The 18,426-nt window shown below is 37.1% G+C and overlaps 1 protein-coding gene and 1 pseudogene across 4 annotated transcripts in view; one reads left to right on the top strand and one right to left on the bottom strand.

Annotated features, from left to right (window-relative positions):
* Positions 1 to 18,426, top strand: part of MIPOL1 (mirror-image polydactyly 1) — a 318,781-nt gene that overhangs the window by 14,720 nt on the left and 285,635 nt on the right. Inside the window, exon 1 of one of the 4 annotated variants that reach the window (XM_032344071.1) lies at positions 179 to 281. The exons of 1 other annotated variant lie outside the window; for it this stretch is intronic. The gene's annotated coding sequence lies outside the window, so the exon portion shown is untranslated. Of the gene's footprint in view, positions 1 to 178; positions 290 to 18,426 lie in introns of those variants that run through there. 2 more of the 4 variants (XM_032344072.1, XM_032344074.1) reach the window with 2 other exon arrangements.
* On the bottom strand, positions 6,836 to 6,968 carry LOC116592100 (annotated as a pseudogene).

Raw genomic sequence — 18,426 nt, forward strand, 5'->3', positions numbered from 1 at the left:
CGCGGTTTGCGCATGCCCGGTGCGCGCCGCCGACCCCAGCCGGGCGCCCGTTCCGCCTCGGTTCCCAGTGGCACGGGCGCGCTGCGTGCGGCTGGCTTCCTCCCTCACGGCCCCCCTCCCGGTCGTTTGCGGGCGCGCGCACCTCCTCAGGCGGGTGGGCCTCAGGGTCAGGAGGCTTCGAGCGAAAGTCGATTGGCTGACGTGGTGGCCGCGCGTCCGGCCTCAGAAACTCTGGGCGAGCGCGCAGAGTCAGCTCTCCAGGAGTGCCAGGCGCATCTCAGGTAAACAGGTAGGCTGGGAGGTTGTGGGTGGCCGGAGAAAAGGAGGGGTGGGCTTAGATTCAGCCCTGGAATATCCGGCCTTAGCCTCCTTGGCGCAAGAGAAGGGGCTACGCGGAATTTGCACCCAGTGAATGTCGGCCCCGCACGGTGGGGAGTGCGGGGGCTCACGCAAAGGTCAGCGTCGTGGAACCCGCAGGTCCTCTTTCTGGGATTATTTCGGCATCCTCCCGTTTCCTATGACAAGGGTTCAGCAGCTGAGCATTTATTCAAGGGTGCAGATTTTTGTTTTTTCCTTAAGGGTCGGTTAGTGGAAGAGTTCATTCAGGTCCTGGCTCAAGCTGTGATTGACTGTCCTTGAGAGTCACTTAATAATTGTGTGTTTCAGTTCTCGTGCTGGTAAGTTTCAGCAGAGTGCGATGCTTCGCAGAGGGCCGTGCTGTAGAAAGATACTATTAGTTTTGAGGTTCACAGTGTCTCTGAGCCCACATTTCTCTGGAAGGTGACACCACGCAACAGTATTTGTGAAGTATTTTAAGTTCCAGGGATGGAAGGAACTGGATAACACAAGGTAGCAGCAGCATTATTAGACAGGATGGTAGAAAAAAATTTTTTTCCTCCACAAGAACAGGCTTTTTTGAAAAGCTCCTTTGAGCATGTTATGCAGAGTACATCACTGTGGAAGTAGACAAAGGTAAACCAAAACAAAGGGGCCAAACGAAATCACATTTCAACCCCCCCTGCCCCCGCCCTCCAGGTGACTCTACCATATTATCATAAATAATTGGCTTTTCACAGTTTCTCCTTGGGATCTAGTGTGGTACTAACTGAAGGTGACAGTTATGTAATCATTTGGGTGTCCTGTGCAATAGTATACCAAGGAAATTAATTAAAATGAAGATGACTTCTACATAAGATAACAAATTAAGTACCCCATTGATGAAAAGTAATTAATGACGGCAAGTCAGAAAAATGAAAGGGGGGGTGTACACAATTTTCTTTTAAAAGCATAGATTTTATAAAAATATTTTTAGTGTGTTAATTTTTAGGGTATAATGGACTTAGAGAAAATCACATAAACCTTAAGTGTACAGCTCATTGAGTTTTCACAGTGTATAAACTCATGTTTCCAGTACATAGATCAAGAAGGAGCATTACTGGGGTGCCTGAGTGGCTCAGTGGGTTAAAGCCTCTGCCTTCAGCTCAGGTCATGATCCTGGGGTCCTGGAATCAAGCCCCTCATCATCAGGAGCTGCATTGGGCTCTCTGCTCAGCAGAGAGCCTGCTTCTCTTCCTCTCTCTCTGCCTGCCTCTCTGCCTACTTGTGATCTCTGTCTGTCAAATGAATAAAATAAAATCTTAAAAAAAAAAAAAAGCATTACTTGCATCTTAGAAACCCCACTTTGTATGACCTATTTCCACAGGTAACTATTATGTCGCGTTCTAAAGTCATCTATGAATTTACCTGTTACTGACTCTATATAAATGGAATCATACAGTAAATAGTCCTTGAGCCTCACTTTTGCTCAATATTGTATTTGTGAGATTTATACAAGTTCTGTAGCAGTAGTTCTTATGCTGTATAGTATTCCATCAGTTTCTGGTTATTATGAATAGAGCTTCTATGAACATTTTATAAGTACTGTTTGACCCTTGAACAACATGCATTTGTACTGTAGGAGTCCACTTATGCATAGATTTTTTTTTACAATAAATACAGAACACTACTGAAAATGTATATGCTCTTCCTTATGATTTTCTGAACATTTTCTTTAGTCTAGGATGTTTCATTATAAAAATATAGTATATAATACATAATATAAAGTGTGTATAAATAGAATTTCTGTTATTGATAAGGCTTCTAGTCAACAGTAGGCTATTAGTAATCAAATTCTTAGGGAGTCAAAAGTTAAATTTGGATTTTTCGCTGTGTGGGATTGGTGCTTCTAACTCCTGCATTATTCAAGAGTCAGTTGTATTTTGGTGAATATATATGTACATTTCTGTTGGATATACATATACCTATTGGTGAAATGGCTATATTATAGGGTATACAGGTTTTTTATTTTTGTTATACACTACCAAAAATTTTTTCAAATTTGTTGTGTCAGCACTCCTATCAGCATTGCTTAAGAATTCTGGCTCCTCCAAAAACTTGCAACACATAGTGTTGTCTTTTTCATTTTAACCATTCTGGTGGATTTATAGTGATACCACATTGGGGTTTTTCCCTCATTTCCCTAATGACTAGTAATATTTAAACCTCTTCATGTTTGCTTATTTAGGTAACCTCTATTTCAGAGGTCATTAAATTTTTCTGTAAGGGGCTAGATAATAAATATAGGCAGTCCTTGCTTTTGTGGAGTTTCATTTAATGCAGTACTGTGTAAAGCTAGGACAGCTTATAATTTAGACTTTGCAGATCGTATACAGTCTCTGTTGTATTTTCTTCCTTCCTTCCTTTCCTTGCTGCTTTCTTCCTTTTTTTCTTTGTTTTTTGCCTGCCTGGTTATTTGCTTGCCTTCCCTCCTTCTGCCTCTTCCTCCCTTCCTCCCTCCCTTCCACCTGCCTTTCATTCTTGTTTCATAGATTGCTAAAACCTACTATGTTGAAAAATGACTCTTTAAAAATGGCAGTTCAGGGGCACCTGGGAGGCTCGGTCAGTTAAGCGTTCAGCTCTTGATTTCAGTTCAGGTCATGATCTCAGGGTGGTGAGATCAAGCCCCCTATCAGGCTGCTGCTCAGCAGACAATCTGCTCAAGAAACTCTCTCTCCCTCTGCCCCTCCCCCGGCATGTGCACTCTTGCGCATTCTCTCTCTCTCAAATAAATAAATTAATTTTTTTAAAAAGCTCAATCTTCAGCCCATTGGTGGTAGTGAAATTATTAATTGGAAGAAATCTAAATACATAATAGTGTTAAGTGTTGTGTGCTGTAGTGTTTTGAGGTTAAATAATAGTATTAAGCAGCATGTGGTATACCATTTTGGAGTTAAATTTGAGATCTCTAAGCATACTTCCTTTGCTTCTTACCAGTTTTACCTTAAGGCTATTTTCAGGCTTCTCTAAACTGTTCTTATTACTCTTACTTTTCCCCATCCCTTTAAAGCGGATGAACAAAAGAGAGTTAAGTAGGTGAGAAAAGAAAGGAGATACAACTCTTTTCTGATATTTTGATATTCTGATAGTCCCTAAAGGCAGGGAAGGTTTGAATATCCAAACAATTCTGGACATGAGTAAACAAGTATAAAAAGCAATAAATTCCTTCTGCAATGCTTTGAGATAGTGTTTTTTTTAAAAAAAGTTTTATTTATTTATTTGACAGAGAGAGATCACAAATAGGCAGAGAGGCAGGCAGAGAGAGAGGGGGAAGCAGACTCCCTGCTGAACAGAGAGTCCCATGTGGGGCTTGATCCCAGGACCCTGAGATCATGACCTGAGCTGAGGGCAGAAGCTTTAACCCACTGAGCCACCCAGGTGCCCTGTCTTTTTTTTTTTTTTTTTTTTAAATATTTTCTTTATTTGACAGGGAGAGAGAGAGATCATAAGGCAGAGAGAGAGGGGGAAGCAGGATCCCTGAGAAGCAGAGAGCCTGATGCAGGGCTTGATCCCAGGACCCTGAGATCATTACCTGGGCCGAAGGCAGACTCTTAACCCACTGAACCACCCAGGCACCCCTGAGTACTGTCTTTTGAACTGTTCTATTGTGGGATGGCTTGATTAAAATTTATATCTACCTGATTGAATATACTCATAATTTGGAAGGTAATAATAGCCAGTGGCTTGGGCCATGAAACTCAGTTGCGGCATCCCTGCCTATTGTGGGGATCCTCTCTCTTTTAGATGCCTCATGGGGCTGTCCAGTTCATCTTCTCTTACTTTGGGCCCCCTGTCCTTCACTCAGTACTAAAAAATATAAAAAAAACTTTTGAAAATGTCAGAACTTTCTTTGACTACTATTTCAGTCTATGTTAACATTTTTAGCTAACAGTTTTTTTTAGGTGTTTTATAGAAGTGAATTTAGGAATATATTTAGATATACACTAATACTAATGAGAGACTTAAGGGTAATCTCCATCAACTCGATCTTTTCTTTGAGATAGATAATTGAGTTTTGGTCATTCTTTGGTCATTCTTACTTGATTGTTATGCAAACACAGATTTATGATAAGCCATTAGGCCTAGCTTCCACCACTGCTGTCCTGAAGCCTTTCTTACATAGAAATTCTCCATCCAGTTATGCATTTATATACATTTGTTTAGATACACATATTCACACATATCTTGACAAATACAAATATCTTACTGCTTTATGACTGCCACACAAAACAATTGTACTTATATGCACTGTTTTCACCATGCTCCTTGAACCAGGGTTGGAGTCATTACAAGTTATTATGTTGGTAAAGGTTATAAAGTAGACCTCATAGGGAACAAGTAGGGTATTTATGTAGTACAAATATTTAATGGTACGATATGTCTATCAGTGCAGAGGTTGTCATTAGCTTCCTAGAGTACCTACTCCCCTGGACATTGCCTGTATTATATTGTTATTGTTGACCTCTGGGACTCTGTATTTTCCAGTATTCCAGTGGGGACAAACCTTGCCTTTTCTGGGTGCAGTTTCTATTTTTAGACACTTCAATTAGGTTATATTTAATCTTCTTTTCTTTAAGGTCACTGTATTTCTCTGCTACAACCTGTCATTTATTGCTTTTATACTTCCCTTTCAGCAGATTCATTACTAGTCTGTTTAAATATCTGGGACTGGGGATGGGCAGAAGATGGCTCATTTTCATCTCATAGGCCACCTACAGAGATAGCTTTAGGGTTTATGAAAGGAAAAGGTAATGCGTAACATCAATTTTTACTGCTCTTTTAGAGTATTTGAGTACTCTCAAATTCCTTTTCTGTTTCTTGGATTTTGACACTATTATAAAGAGGGGATAGGACTTTTTAAGGGCATTTATTGCAAAAGCAACATGCTATATAGTGGAAAGAGCCCTGGGCATAAGAACAGAGTAAGTGTGGTTTCCTGCCTGTCTGTATTAACCTTTCCTGGAATTCGGCTGTCTTTTGTAAAAGGAGGCATTTTCACCAAATAGCTCTAATCCTTGGTAATTCTTTCCAAAAGACATGGTAAAGAAGCACAGGATTTAGAATTTAAATGTTCCTAGAGGTCATTTAGGCTATTCTCTCAGTTTTGCTCTGTGAGAACACTGAGGCCTTCAGAGATTATATTTAGTCACATAGTTACTAGAATCCGGTTCTCTTGATATGTTCCACTTGCCTTTTCCCTAAGCTACTTGAAAGAGTCAGCCTTCTAAGATAACCCTAGTGTTCATCCTCTTGTGTAATCCTTTTCCCTTAAGGGGGACTACCAAGAGGCTCACTTCTAATAGGATATGGCAGAAGTAGTAGGATGTCACTTAAGAGATTATGTTATAAGAAACTATAACTTTCTTTTTGCTGGCCCTTTCTTGCTTGCTTACCTTGATGAAACCTATCTGCTATATCATGAGCTGATTTAGAAGGACTCACCCGTCAAGAATTGAGGGGAGCCTTTGGCCAATAGTCCACAGAGAAAGTTTAGTAACCCTCTGGGAACTGAATCCTACCAACAACCACTGAGTGAAGTTAGATGTTGTCCCAGTTAAACCTTGAAATGACTATAGCCCTGCCTGAGGAAAACATGAATTGGAGGACCTAGCAAAGCCAACACCTAAGATTCCTCAGGATCTGAAATAACAGATGTGTGTTGTTTTAACCTGCTAAGTTTTGGGGTAATTTGTTTAGCAGCAACAAATAAGTAATAAACTGCTCTTAGTAATTTTTAATTTTTAACAAATTTTTAACAAAAAGAACATTTTTAATAAAAGAAATAATTCACCCTGAAGTTTTTGTGAACATAACTTCAGTTTTTGTCATTTTAAACATATTTGGGAATATGTTATTTTTACTTTCTAAAAATTAAAATATTAATCACTTAACTGTTCTGTATTTGTTTTAGTTATAACGTAATTGCTGTGTATTTGTTTGATCTCAAAACTGGCAACAATAAAGAGATGATAATACTTTGAAAGTTGAGAATTACTACTTTCGTTCAAGGTTTCATTAAAGTGGATGATTGATGAGACAAAGTTACCATAGAACTGCTTTTGGCAGTTGACACGAACACCTTTGATTCAGGTACTGTCTGTATTGAAGGTATTTTTCACTTATATTGCTTACTGTTTAGGATGTATATACTCAGGCCATCTACTCTTATTTATCTGTAATTTTGCATTATGGTGATTTGATTGTATATATACTATTTTGAGAATTGCCTTTAATATTCCTGGATTTATAAATTTTGGAAGCTGCTGGAGTACAACAGGGATTATTTTGCTGGAATCCTTAATTCTGAATCTTGTTTTGTTTTCTATTGAAGTATACCAATGTCCCCTCTTCATAATTTTATCTTGGGAATTTTGCTGCTGCGGAATTAAAGGTTGAAAAACTGAAAAAAAAAATGATAGAAACTACTAGGGAGAAATAAGTAAATAATATATTATTTATAATAAATAAATGACTTAGATAAATAACTGATATAGATCAGTGAACTTTAAAAACTTTTTTGTGAAATGTAATAACAGCAATAATTGTGACTCGGATAAACCTCATTGGCTACGATACTGCCACTGTGCTAAGCTGGACAGTTAAGTGAATAATTAAAAAGTTAACAGCCATGTGACTACCATCAAAATATCTTGAATTGAATAATCATTGAAATGTTTAAGTCCTTGCTTTGTATACGGTTTTGTTTTTTTCATAATGCTTCTGAATATGAATGGGCATGTGTGTGAGAGAGAAAGACAGAGAGATGTGAATACTGTGGTCTGGTGCAATGCTTTATATGTCTGTTAGGTGAAATTTGTTAATGCCATTGTTAAAATCTCTTTCCTTACTGATTTTTATGTGTATGTGTCTGTGCGTGTATGCATGTTCATGTGATTGGTGAATACTGAGAATTTGCAGTGTATTAAATCTTTGTGTAATCATAGATTTATTTCTTCCTAGTAGGTCTGTCATTTTTGATTTATTTATTTTGAAGTTATGTTATTAGAAACATGCAACTTTATAGCTGGTCTGTCTTCTTATGAATTGAACTATTTTTCCCTCCACATAAAGGTGTTCCTTTTTATCTCTAGTAATGCCTTTGTCTAGGCATTACTAAATGCCGAGACAAATTACTAAATTACTAAATTACTAGACTAAAAAGTCTAGTCTGTTTTTTTTTAAAAAAAAAACCTTATTTTGAAACAGTTTTAGACTTACTGAAAAGTTGCAGAAATAGTAGAGATTTCCTGTAGACTCTTCACCCTGCTACTAATGTTAACACAATGCATGATCATACTATAATGATCAAAGCCAAGAAATTAATATTGCTATAATATTATTCACTAAATTATACACTTTATCCAAGTATTACTATTTTTTCCATTAATTTTTTCTTGTTCTAGGACCCAATCCAGATCCTATGTTGCATTTAGTTATCGCGTTTCCTGAGTCTTCTCCCATCCATGACCTCTTATGAATTTTGATATAGCTGTGACAGCCTTCTTTTGGTTAATGTGTGCATAGAATTGGATTTTTGAAAATTCGGTGGGACATCTTTGTCTGACAGTGGAGCATTTGGTAACTGGATCATTAAATCCATTTGTATTTTATATTATTCCATTTTCAATTTTCAGCTATGGAAATTATATATGCTTTACCGTTCTTTTGTAGAAGCTACTGAATCTTGGAATGTATCTTTTCAGACCTTTTTGCATTTCCTTACATGCATGTGCATGCGTGTGTGTGTGTGTGTACCCAAACACATGGTTTTGCTTGTTTGCTTTTTTATTTTAATATGACAATGGTAATGCTTTATTATTTTATAGCAGCCCTTTCATTTAGTAAGATTTTATACATCTTTTTATGTCAGTGTATAACACACACATAGTGTTGATAGTGTGTGTGTGTGTGTGTGTACACCATAGTTTGTTTAACTAGACCCTAACTGGTAGATATATATGCTGTTTCCAATTTTTTAATGGTATTAAACAGCACTGTCATACATATTTTGGACATTTTGAACCCTTTGCTAGAACATAGAGTTCTAGAAGTAGAATTGTGGAATCAGAGTTTGCAACATTTAAAGCTTTCATTGACATTGTGGGATGTTCTTGTTATTTTTTAATGGAACAGCTTTTATAAAAATTTATGGTTATTATAAACTCTTTCAACCAACATAAAAAGGTGACTGAAACATTACCCCCAATTCTATCACCCAACCAAAGCAACCTTCGTTAAAAATCAGGTGTATAGCATTCTGTTTCTGTTCCTAAGAGTGATCATATTGAAAAACAAACAAAAAAGCCTACCTGTAAGCACATGTTTGTGAAATTTTATAGCACCAAGAATGAAAAAAAATACAAAACAGAAATCTTGAAGGTTTCCAGAGAAAACAAAAATAGAAAAATAGAAAAAAGAATTGAACATATGAACATCAGTCTTGACAGAATTATGGCTATTTAACAATGACGTATGGAAATAGAACAAAGGTGTTTTTAGGGGTGCCTGGGTGGCACAGTCAGTTAAGCATCACACTCTTGGTTTTGGCTCAGGTCGTGATCTCAGGGTCGTGAGATGGAGCTCCACATGGGGTTTGGCACTCAGAGTGGAATCTGCTTGGGTTTCTCTCTCCCTCTGCCCTTCCTGCTTATGCGTGCATGCTCTCTCTTTCCCTCTCAAATAAAAGAATCTTTAAAAACAAGATATTTTCTGGGGCACCTGGGTGGCTCAGGGGTTAAAGCCTCTGCCTTCGGCTCAGGTCATGATCCTAAGGTCCTGGGATCGAGCCCCACGTCAGGTGATCTCGAGCCCCACGCCTACTTGTGATCTCTGTCTGTCAAGTAAATAAATAAAATCTTTAAAAAAATAAAAATAAAAAATAAAAGCAAGATATTTTCAAACCTGGAAAGCCTCAGAAGTTATGCTCAAGCAAAATGAAGAAGTGAAAGAAAGGTGTGGAATATAGGAAACAGTAAATCTAACGGGGGAGCACAGTGAAATGATGTTCTCTAGGAGGCACAGCTGTATAGCTGGCCTGGAGAACATACAGTGCAGATTTAAGGAGAAAAGTCCACTTAGGAAGGAGGTTTTCAGGAGAGAAAGACGATTTCAGAGATACATATTGTGAAAGCCTGGAGTTTTCTCTGTTGGGAGGTTTTTTAAAACTATGAATTCAATTTCTTTAATAAAAACAGGACTTTTCTGAGTATCTACTCTCACTGCATTAACTTTGGTAGATTGTGTCTTTCAAGGATTTTGTCAGATTTGTAGGTATGAATTTGTTTGTCATATTTATTCCCTTTTTATCTTTTTCATGCCTTTGGGATTACTTTAATGTCCTCTTCTTCCTGATACTGACAACTTATGTCTTCTTTATTTTTATTTTGACCAGTCTGGCAAGAAGCTTACCAATTCCTTTGATTCACCACCACCACTCCCCCTGCCCCCCCCCAACCACTTTGGGTTTCATTGGTTTGTTGTTGTTGTTATTTAGATTTATTTATTTAAGAGCGAGAGAGAGCGAGTATGAGGAGGGGCCAGAGGGAGAGGAAGAATCACAGGCAGACTCCACACTCAGCGTGGAGCCTGACAGGGCTTGATCTCATGACGCTGACCTGAACTGAAATCAAGATTTGGACATTTAAGTGACTGTGCCACTGAGGCACCCTGGTTTCATTGATTTTCTATGTTGACTTTATATTTCCAGTTTCATTGATTTTTGCTGTTTACGGTTTCTTTCATACTGCTTATTTCAGATTTAATTTTTTCTTAATTTTGTATTTTTTAAAAGTAGATGCATAGGTATTAATAAGAGGTCTTCCTCCCTTTAAAAAAATTTTTTTTGGTCGCCTGGGTGGCTCAGTGGGTTAAGCCTCTGCCTTCGGCTCAGGTCATGATCTCAGGGTCCTGGAATCGAGTTCCGCATCGGGCTCTCTGCTCGTCAGGGAGCCTGCTTCCCCCCTTCTCTCTCTGCCTGCCTCTCTGCCTCTGTGCAGGCCAGTCCTGCTGGTAGTTAATAAAGCAATAGTGTTTTTTAAATGCCCCCCCCAAAAAAATTTTTTTTTAAATATGCATTTGGTACTATAAATATCCCTCTAAGCGCTAATCTAGTTACATCCCACATATTGTGTTTCTGTTATACAGTTCAGAATATTTAAAAATCTCCCTTAATTCCTTCTTTTTTGAACCATGGATTGTTGCAAAGTGTTTGGGAATTTTTGAGTTCCCTTTCTGTTAACTGATTTCAAGTTTATTTCCGTTGTAGTAAAATAACATGATTTGTATGGTTTGAGTTCTTTGTTGTTGTTGTTGTTTTTAAAGATTTTATTTATTTATTTGACAGAGATCACAAGTAGACGGGGGGGGGGGGGGGATGGGGGGGGGGAAGCAGGCACCCTGCTAAGCAGAGAGCCCTATGAGGGGCTCGATCCCAGGACCCTGAGATCATGACCTGAGCCAGAGGCAGAGGCTTTAACCCACTGAGCTACTCAGGCACCCCTGTATGGTTTCAATTCTTATGTGTTAAAGGGTTTTTTTGATTTTTGTTTGTTTGTTTGTTTAATGGACCAGGATAGGATCTTTTTTGGTAAATGTGCCATGTGTACTTGAAAAGATTGTGTATTCTGCCATGTTGGTTGGGGTTTTCTATAAGTGTCAATTAGGTGAAGTTTGTTGATAGTGCTGAATCTTCTACATTGCTGAGTCTCTGAGTTCTTATTCTGATTATTGAGAAGGGTGTAGTGAAATATCCAGCTATAATTATGGATTTGTCTATTGCTCCTTTCATCAGTTTTTACCGCAGGTATGTTGACACTGTTGTGAATTGCTTACATATTTAGGATTGTTTAGGACTTGTTAAATAAACCCCTAAATGTACTTAGTCTCAGTAATATTTCTTGTTTTGTTTGGAGTTGATATAGCCACTGCTACTTTCTTTTGACTAGGATATGCATTTTTTTTTTTACTGCGTTCTGTTATCCTAAGAAATAAAAAGTTAGTAAAGGGTAATTTATAAGATATTTTCATTTTGTGTTGGTGGGGTTTAGAACAAGCTACCCCCAAATATGGCATTTTGGCATATTGAATATTTTAAGCTGAAGGATTTTGAGAAATAGCAGGTGCATCCCCCTTCTCCCCAGAAATGGGTCATAAGATCTTCATGTGAGAGGTGCTCTCCCTGTACCTGGAGGAAAAGAACATCCTTATCTCCAAAGATGGGGAGCTACCAAGAGGAATCCAAGTGAATGTGGCTTGCTGAGTTTTCCTTATTTTATTGTCCTTGGTATATACCTTTTTGTCCTTCCCATTTTTCCATGACTTTCTACTCTTCATCATATCTAGTATAAAAATGCTCAGGCTCACTCTTTCTTCAGGTCTTCATTTCCTTGTGAAGGTTCCCATATCACATAAAACTTACATTAAATGAATTTGTCTGCTTTTCTCCTATTAATCAGTCTTTGTCAGTTTACTATTCAGATCCAGCCAGGAACCCTAAGAGGATGGAGGAAAAGTTTTCCCTCCCCTACAGTGTCTATTTCATTATTTATTTTTATTTTAAATAATGTTTTGATTTTAGCGAGTAATTTCTTAGCAAGTGTGACCTAATATCATGTAATTTTGTGTTAAGATGCAAAGATCATCACAAAATTAGAAAAATTTTTGCATTCTTACTCTACTTCTTGGGGGGAATTTGAAAGGTAATTTTTTTACAGATTCTATTTGCATTCAGATGTTCAAATGCTGTTTTGCATTAAGTCTCAACCATATACATATAACCCCCCAAAATTTAAACTTTTCAATTTATTCATTTTAATGAAGTATTTTCTGAATTATGACATACCTCTTCTTTAAGCAGCATGTCTTGATACTAATTAGTACTCTAATACTTTTATTATCTTTTAAATTTAATGTAAATCAAAACCATTTCCTTAATTTATGTCAAACAGCTTATTACCAGCATGGGAGCTACAGATGCTGTGTGATATAGCATACGATATCCCAAAGTAGAACATTTTATTCAGTGGCATGAGCTGGCACAGTGGGCAAGATTATTTTAATTCACTTGGGTAGGTGAACAGTAATTTAGGAAGTTCACATACAAAAACTTGCTGTGAGTTTCTTTGTGATTCTTGACTGGTAAGAAACTCAGTTTAGTATTTCATTGGCTTATTTCTCCTGTCTTTATTTCATGCAGGTGACTAATTTCCATCTTAGTTTAAAGTAAAACCTATGTACACATCTTTAAAATGCCTATATTTTTGTTAGTCGTTTTAGAATTAAAATCTCAAAATAGTTGGTCTCATGATTACTAACCAGTTGATTCTGAAGGCTCATGTTTGTTATGCAAATATACCTTAAGAATTAGAGAAATTATTTTCTTCACTAAAGTTTTTTGGAATAGTTTTTCTTCTAGAATGTGTTCCTACTTTTAGGAATTACTTTATGAAAAAGCAAAAAGTTGTTTTGCCTATTATTCGATAAAAATTTAGACTAGTATTTAACACTGCCACATTTAATAATAAGTTTTCAAAAAGGGGCACCTGGGTGGCTCAGTGGGTTAAAGCCTCTGCCTTTGGCTCAGGTCATGATCCCAGGGTCCTGGGATCGAGTACCACATTGGGCTCTCTGCTCAGCAGGGCGCCTGCTCCCCGCACCCCCCCCCCCAACCTGCCTCTCTGCCTACTTGTGATCTCTCTGTCGGATGAATAAATAACATCTTTAAAAAAAAGCTGCCACAAAGATGTTCCTTCCAGTGCTTTTTGTAACAGAAAATAATGATGTGCCATCCAGTGGAATATTAAAGTCAGTGGTTATTGATGTGTTTTGAAGAAAAATGCCTGTGATATTTTATTGTGAAAAAATTAAATATGTGTAGCTATGGATTACACATATAAATATGTAAAGAATGTCAAAGGGGAACATACTAGGACTTTAAGAGTATTTTATATTTTGGTGGTGAATGTAATGGGTGATCTTTTTTCCTTCTTTCTATTTTTGTTTTAGTGTATGTTGGACTGTTTTGCTAGAGATGAGGTCATTTGGGCAGTGCCTAGAATGATCTCAGTGGGACTTTTTTTCTATTATCAGTGAATTTTTTTACCAAATCAGCAACTCAGCATCATTTAACATTTAACATTGGATCAGCTCCGACTTCTCCTGATGACTATGGATTAATTGTAATCTGCTTGTACCAGACTATAATGATTTTTATGCCTTTTGAAACCTTCCAAGTGAGTTTTCAAAAGATAATGTAATGTACCTATTACTTAACTTACATACTTAAGGAATGTACTTACTTAAATGTACGTAATTAGTTAGAAAAATGTTTCCTGTTGTATTTGAGAAGTTTTAAAGAATTACCAGTAACTTTAAGATCTTTTGGCTGTATCACGTTCCCTTCCCTGGTTTTTACCTGGACTTTATTTTTATTTTGACCATATTGTCTTCCCTACAAATTTAGACTCTATTTCCAGTTTCTCTTCAGCATATAAGAAACTTTGTTCAAACGTTTGGACAGTTCATAAGGCTGGATTGTTCAGCTGCTTCACTTCAAACCTTTTACACCCTTATTTGCTTGCTGAGAGCATACCTGCTACTTATAGGGATTTTCATGACTTTTCGATATCACGTTGCTCCCTGTTTTCCCTCTCCTCCTTCCTGCACAGATGCTGGATATCATTCAGGTGTCATCGTTGTTGGTATTGCATGTTGATATTTACCTAGTTTTCTGGTAGATATTTTGTTTATGGCTTCATTTTGCTCTCCTGGTTGCTCTGTTTTTATGAAAATGGTTGGGGAGATTAAAAAACTGCTGATTCCACCACAGTCTTCCCAGAATCTTCCTGGCTTTTTTACAAAGTTAAATTTACTCAGTTTAAAGGGTTGTCTTTTTTGAAGGTATGTTCTGCTGAAATGTTCTTTATTTTATGATTATCGAAGGTGGTTCCTTCTGTTTTTTTTAAGTCAATTATTCTTGTTGATCAGGAACCTGCCCTAAAGTTTATCTTCACTCTCCCTAGAAGGATTATTTCTCATACTACCCAGGAGAGAGACCTAACCCAGACGAGCCATGTATTAGATGAAGGATTTAAACATTTTTAAAACAGAGCTCTCTTTCCCTCAGTCACTTCCTGTAACTAGTTCAAGATTGATTACTATAATCAGAGTTGATAAATGCCAATACCTGTATCCAGATACTCATTTTATGTGTTCTATGGATGTAGAGATTACTTAAAAATAAAATCTTTAAAAAAAGAAAAAATCATAAGAGAAAATACATTTATAGGACTGTACTATATTTATAAAAACATCTGCTTATGTTTAAACTTGTATTGTTCAGGGTCAGCTGTAGTTATTTTATTCAACCAGTACTTGGTCAGTGTCTACCATCTCTTACCATTTCTGGGATTTGGCATTGGTGATGGAACTGAATTGAGACATACACACGGTCTAAAAAAATGAAATGTGTGTGAATGTGTGTGTGTGAAAGAGTGTGTGTGTGTGCGTGTGTGTATTTTCAGAAGGGGATGGGTGGGGTGAGCTTGGGGTTAGAATTTTAGGAACCACAGAATCACTGTTGACATTTGTTGTTACTGCACCAGGGAGCTTCTCTGGTCAGGATTGGAGGTGGGAGAGTGGAACTCTCTAAGTTGTATATTAGGTTAAGAGAGGCTATGGTGCACTAATAACTCCCTATGTCATGACTTAATACAACACTAATTTATTTCTCACTCATACAGTGGTTGGCTTAGAGGTCAGCATCCCTTTATTCTTGTGATACCACCATCTTATATTGGGGTTTTCAAGGTTGTTACAAGAGGGGAAGAGAGGGCTGGAGGATCTCACAGAATTCCTCTAAGGGTGAGTCCAGAAATTGACTTATGTCACTTCTGCTTATATGGCTGTGGCTTTAACCCCATAACCTGACCCAGATGTTAAGAAGATTAGAAAATTCATTTTTCCTTCACACTTGGGAATAGGAGCTGCTATGATTATAATCGAACAAGCCTAGGTTTTGGAGAAGAGATAGAAGAGTAGATGATGGTTACATCTTTTATGAACTAAATGTTTGTGTATCCCCCCCACTGCCTAAATGTTGAAACCCTACCCGTCAATATGATGTTATGAGAGGTGAGGCCTTTAGGAGGTAATTAGAATGCAATAAATGTCATGAGGGCTCTGCTCTCATTGAATGGGGTAAGTGTCTTTATAAGAGTCATGAAGGAGTTTGCTTCCCCTATCTGTTCCTGCCATGCAAGAATACAGTAAGAAGTTGGTAGTCTGCAACCCAGGAAAGGACTCTCACCGGAATTCAACTTTGCTGATTCAAGCCTGATCTCAGACTTGTAGCTTCCAGAACTGTGAGAAATAAATTTCTGTTGTTTGTGACAATACCATTCCGTCTATGGTATTTTTATTAAAGCAGCCCAAATGGTCTAAAATCTTACTCCTTTTCATTTCCTAATAGGACTTTTGCCCTGCCTTGACATTACCCGATGGCACTTGCAGCTTGGGTTATTGCTACCGATTTCTGTATTGGTGGGAGAGACAGGGAGAGTAAGAGCCATGCAACTTTCTCTGAAACATGGATGACATGAATTTTTTAAAATAATTTAAAAATTTTTTTATAAACATATAATGTATTATTAGCCCCATGGGGTATAGGTCTGTGAATCACCAGGTTTACAGACTTCACAGCACTTACCATAACACATACCCTCCCCAATGTCTATAATCCCACCACCCTCTCCCTACCCCCCTCCCCTCCATGAAATTTTGATGAGTTCCCCAGGTCCCATATTCCCTTTCACTTTTCTGGTTTTTAACTGGGAAGGAAGCAGTTTCATTTCTTGTCCCAATAAATAGAATAAACAGTCCATAGGGCCAGGGTAAGATGATGACTTTTGTTTTATTTTTTTATAGTGTGAGAGGGAGAGAGAGAGAGAGACAGAGCAAGTGCGTGAGCACAGTCATGGGAAGGGGCAGAGGGAAAAGCAGACTCCCTACTGAGCAGGGAGCCTGGACTGGCTCATGACCTGAGCCGAAGGCAGACACTTAACCAACTGAGCCACCCAGGGATGTGGTGATAATTTTGATAAACTGGTAATTTCAAGTATTTGATAGTGACCATTGGATACTTGGGGTCATGATTCTTGTTTAGCAAGTAGATTCCCTCCCAACTGTTGATGGTATTCTCAGCTACTCTCCTCAGGTCAGGTTGAAGGTTTCAAATAATAATTTATAAACCATTTCATCAAAGTAAGAACATTGCATCAAATTTTAGCCTCTCATGGCATATAAAAGGAAGAAAAATATAAAAGAATTAGATTTGATAAAATGAGCACCTTGACCAGTAAAGAAGAGATACAAAGTTGAACATTTTTGTTAGGTTTTCAAAATAAGCTGGCAGTCTCATTAAAACTATTTACATTGGATTATTCATTTAATACGTATATATTCCTCTGCTCAGTTCTGTGCTCAACAGGCATTAGAGATAGGAATTACTGCAATATTAAATCCTTAGACATTGTTAAAAGATTAATGTATGATAACTCTATTCATATGAATTAATGTTACAGAGTTGTAGACTAACACTAATTTTGAGTAAATTAACCACTTAGAAAAATACACTTAAATTCTGTATTGAGTTTATGCAGACATATGGAAATTGTAATAAGAGGAAATAATCTTTCAATGTTACTACTGATTGTATCCCTCTTCATGTTGGTGCCTGATTTTAGTGAGTTTTTATTAAGTTAAAGTTGTATGTTTTGTATCATGATTTAAAAATAAGTTTGATTTGAAATTTAGTTACATCAATGATTAAAATGTTGTTGTATTTTTTTTAAAGATTTTATTTATTTATTTGTTAGAGAGAGAACACCTGAGCACAGGCAGAGTGATAGGCAGATGCAGAGGGAGAAGCAGGCTCCCTGCCGAGCGAGGAGCCTAATGTGGGTGGGACTCAATCCCAGAATGCTGGGATCATGACCTGAGCCGAAGGCAGCTGCTTAACCAACTGAGCCACCCAGGCGTTTCATAAATGTTTTTATATTGTTTTAAAAATGAATTTTAAAATATTAAAGGGGAAATTGTCATTTTCAAAGTCTGCTGTAACATTGAAGAATTTCACAAATTTTTTTAAAAATACAAAAATTTTTCATTGTTATTTATCATTGGGGAAATGTCAATGAAGTATTTATAAACCCTGCTTATGTTTTGTCTTTATCTCCCTAGCTGTTTATCATGACCATAGGAACTTTGAAGAGAGTTTTACATTGACATTTGCTTGCAGAATGTCGCTTCATCCTTATGGAGTGACTTTTGTGTTTTTTATCCTCTTTAAATGAGCAGTATGAATACTAAGGTTTTTTTTTTTTTTTTTTTTTGCAAAACCAACTTCTATAATTTTTGTCATATGAAAAAACGGTTAGAAGATGTTGAAGAAATCCCAAATATTCAAAAATATCACTGTTCAAATAGAAAATGTTGGTTAGAATATTGATTACATAAAATGTCATAATTACACAGTATGAGTGAAAAGCTGGCCTTTTTATAAGTCAGTTTTGTTTGGTTTAATGTGAAATTTTTTAGGACTGAAAATGCTCTGGAAATGTTTGTCTATTTCTCCACTAGATGGAGCTGTACACTAGATATTGTGCTATAGCAAGCAAGGGCGTGTATCTCATCAGGTAATACTAAGGTTAAACTTAAGTAACCCATATATTAAAACAGCTAAATAATTGGTGTCTTTATTGCATAAATAAAGGTAAATTATAATTTTATCCCTTACATATAAAAATGTTTTCCAGTCATTCTGGGGAATGTATACACCTGATTTTTCTGATAGTTGTTGTTTCTCTTGGTCTATTCTTATACTTTGCTGATATCCTAATGGCCAAAAATAATAAAAATTTTCAGTATAGTTAAAATTACTTTAAATGGCTTCCACTTAATGATTTTCCAGCGTAACTAAAGTTCTGCATTTCTTTTGGTGTAAACATACTGACTGATGCCTATGGTATGCTCAATGCTTAGGTTAGTACCTTGATC

The sequence above is a fragment of the Mustela erminea genome, chromosome 5 (assembly GCF_009829155.1).
Source record: "Mustela erminea isolate mMusErm1 chromosome 5, mMusErm1.Pri, whole genome shotgun sequence".
Taxonomy (NCBI): Eukaryota; Metazoa; Chordata; class Mammalia; order Carnivora; family Mustelidae; genus Mustela; species Mustela erminea.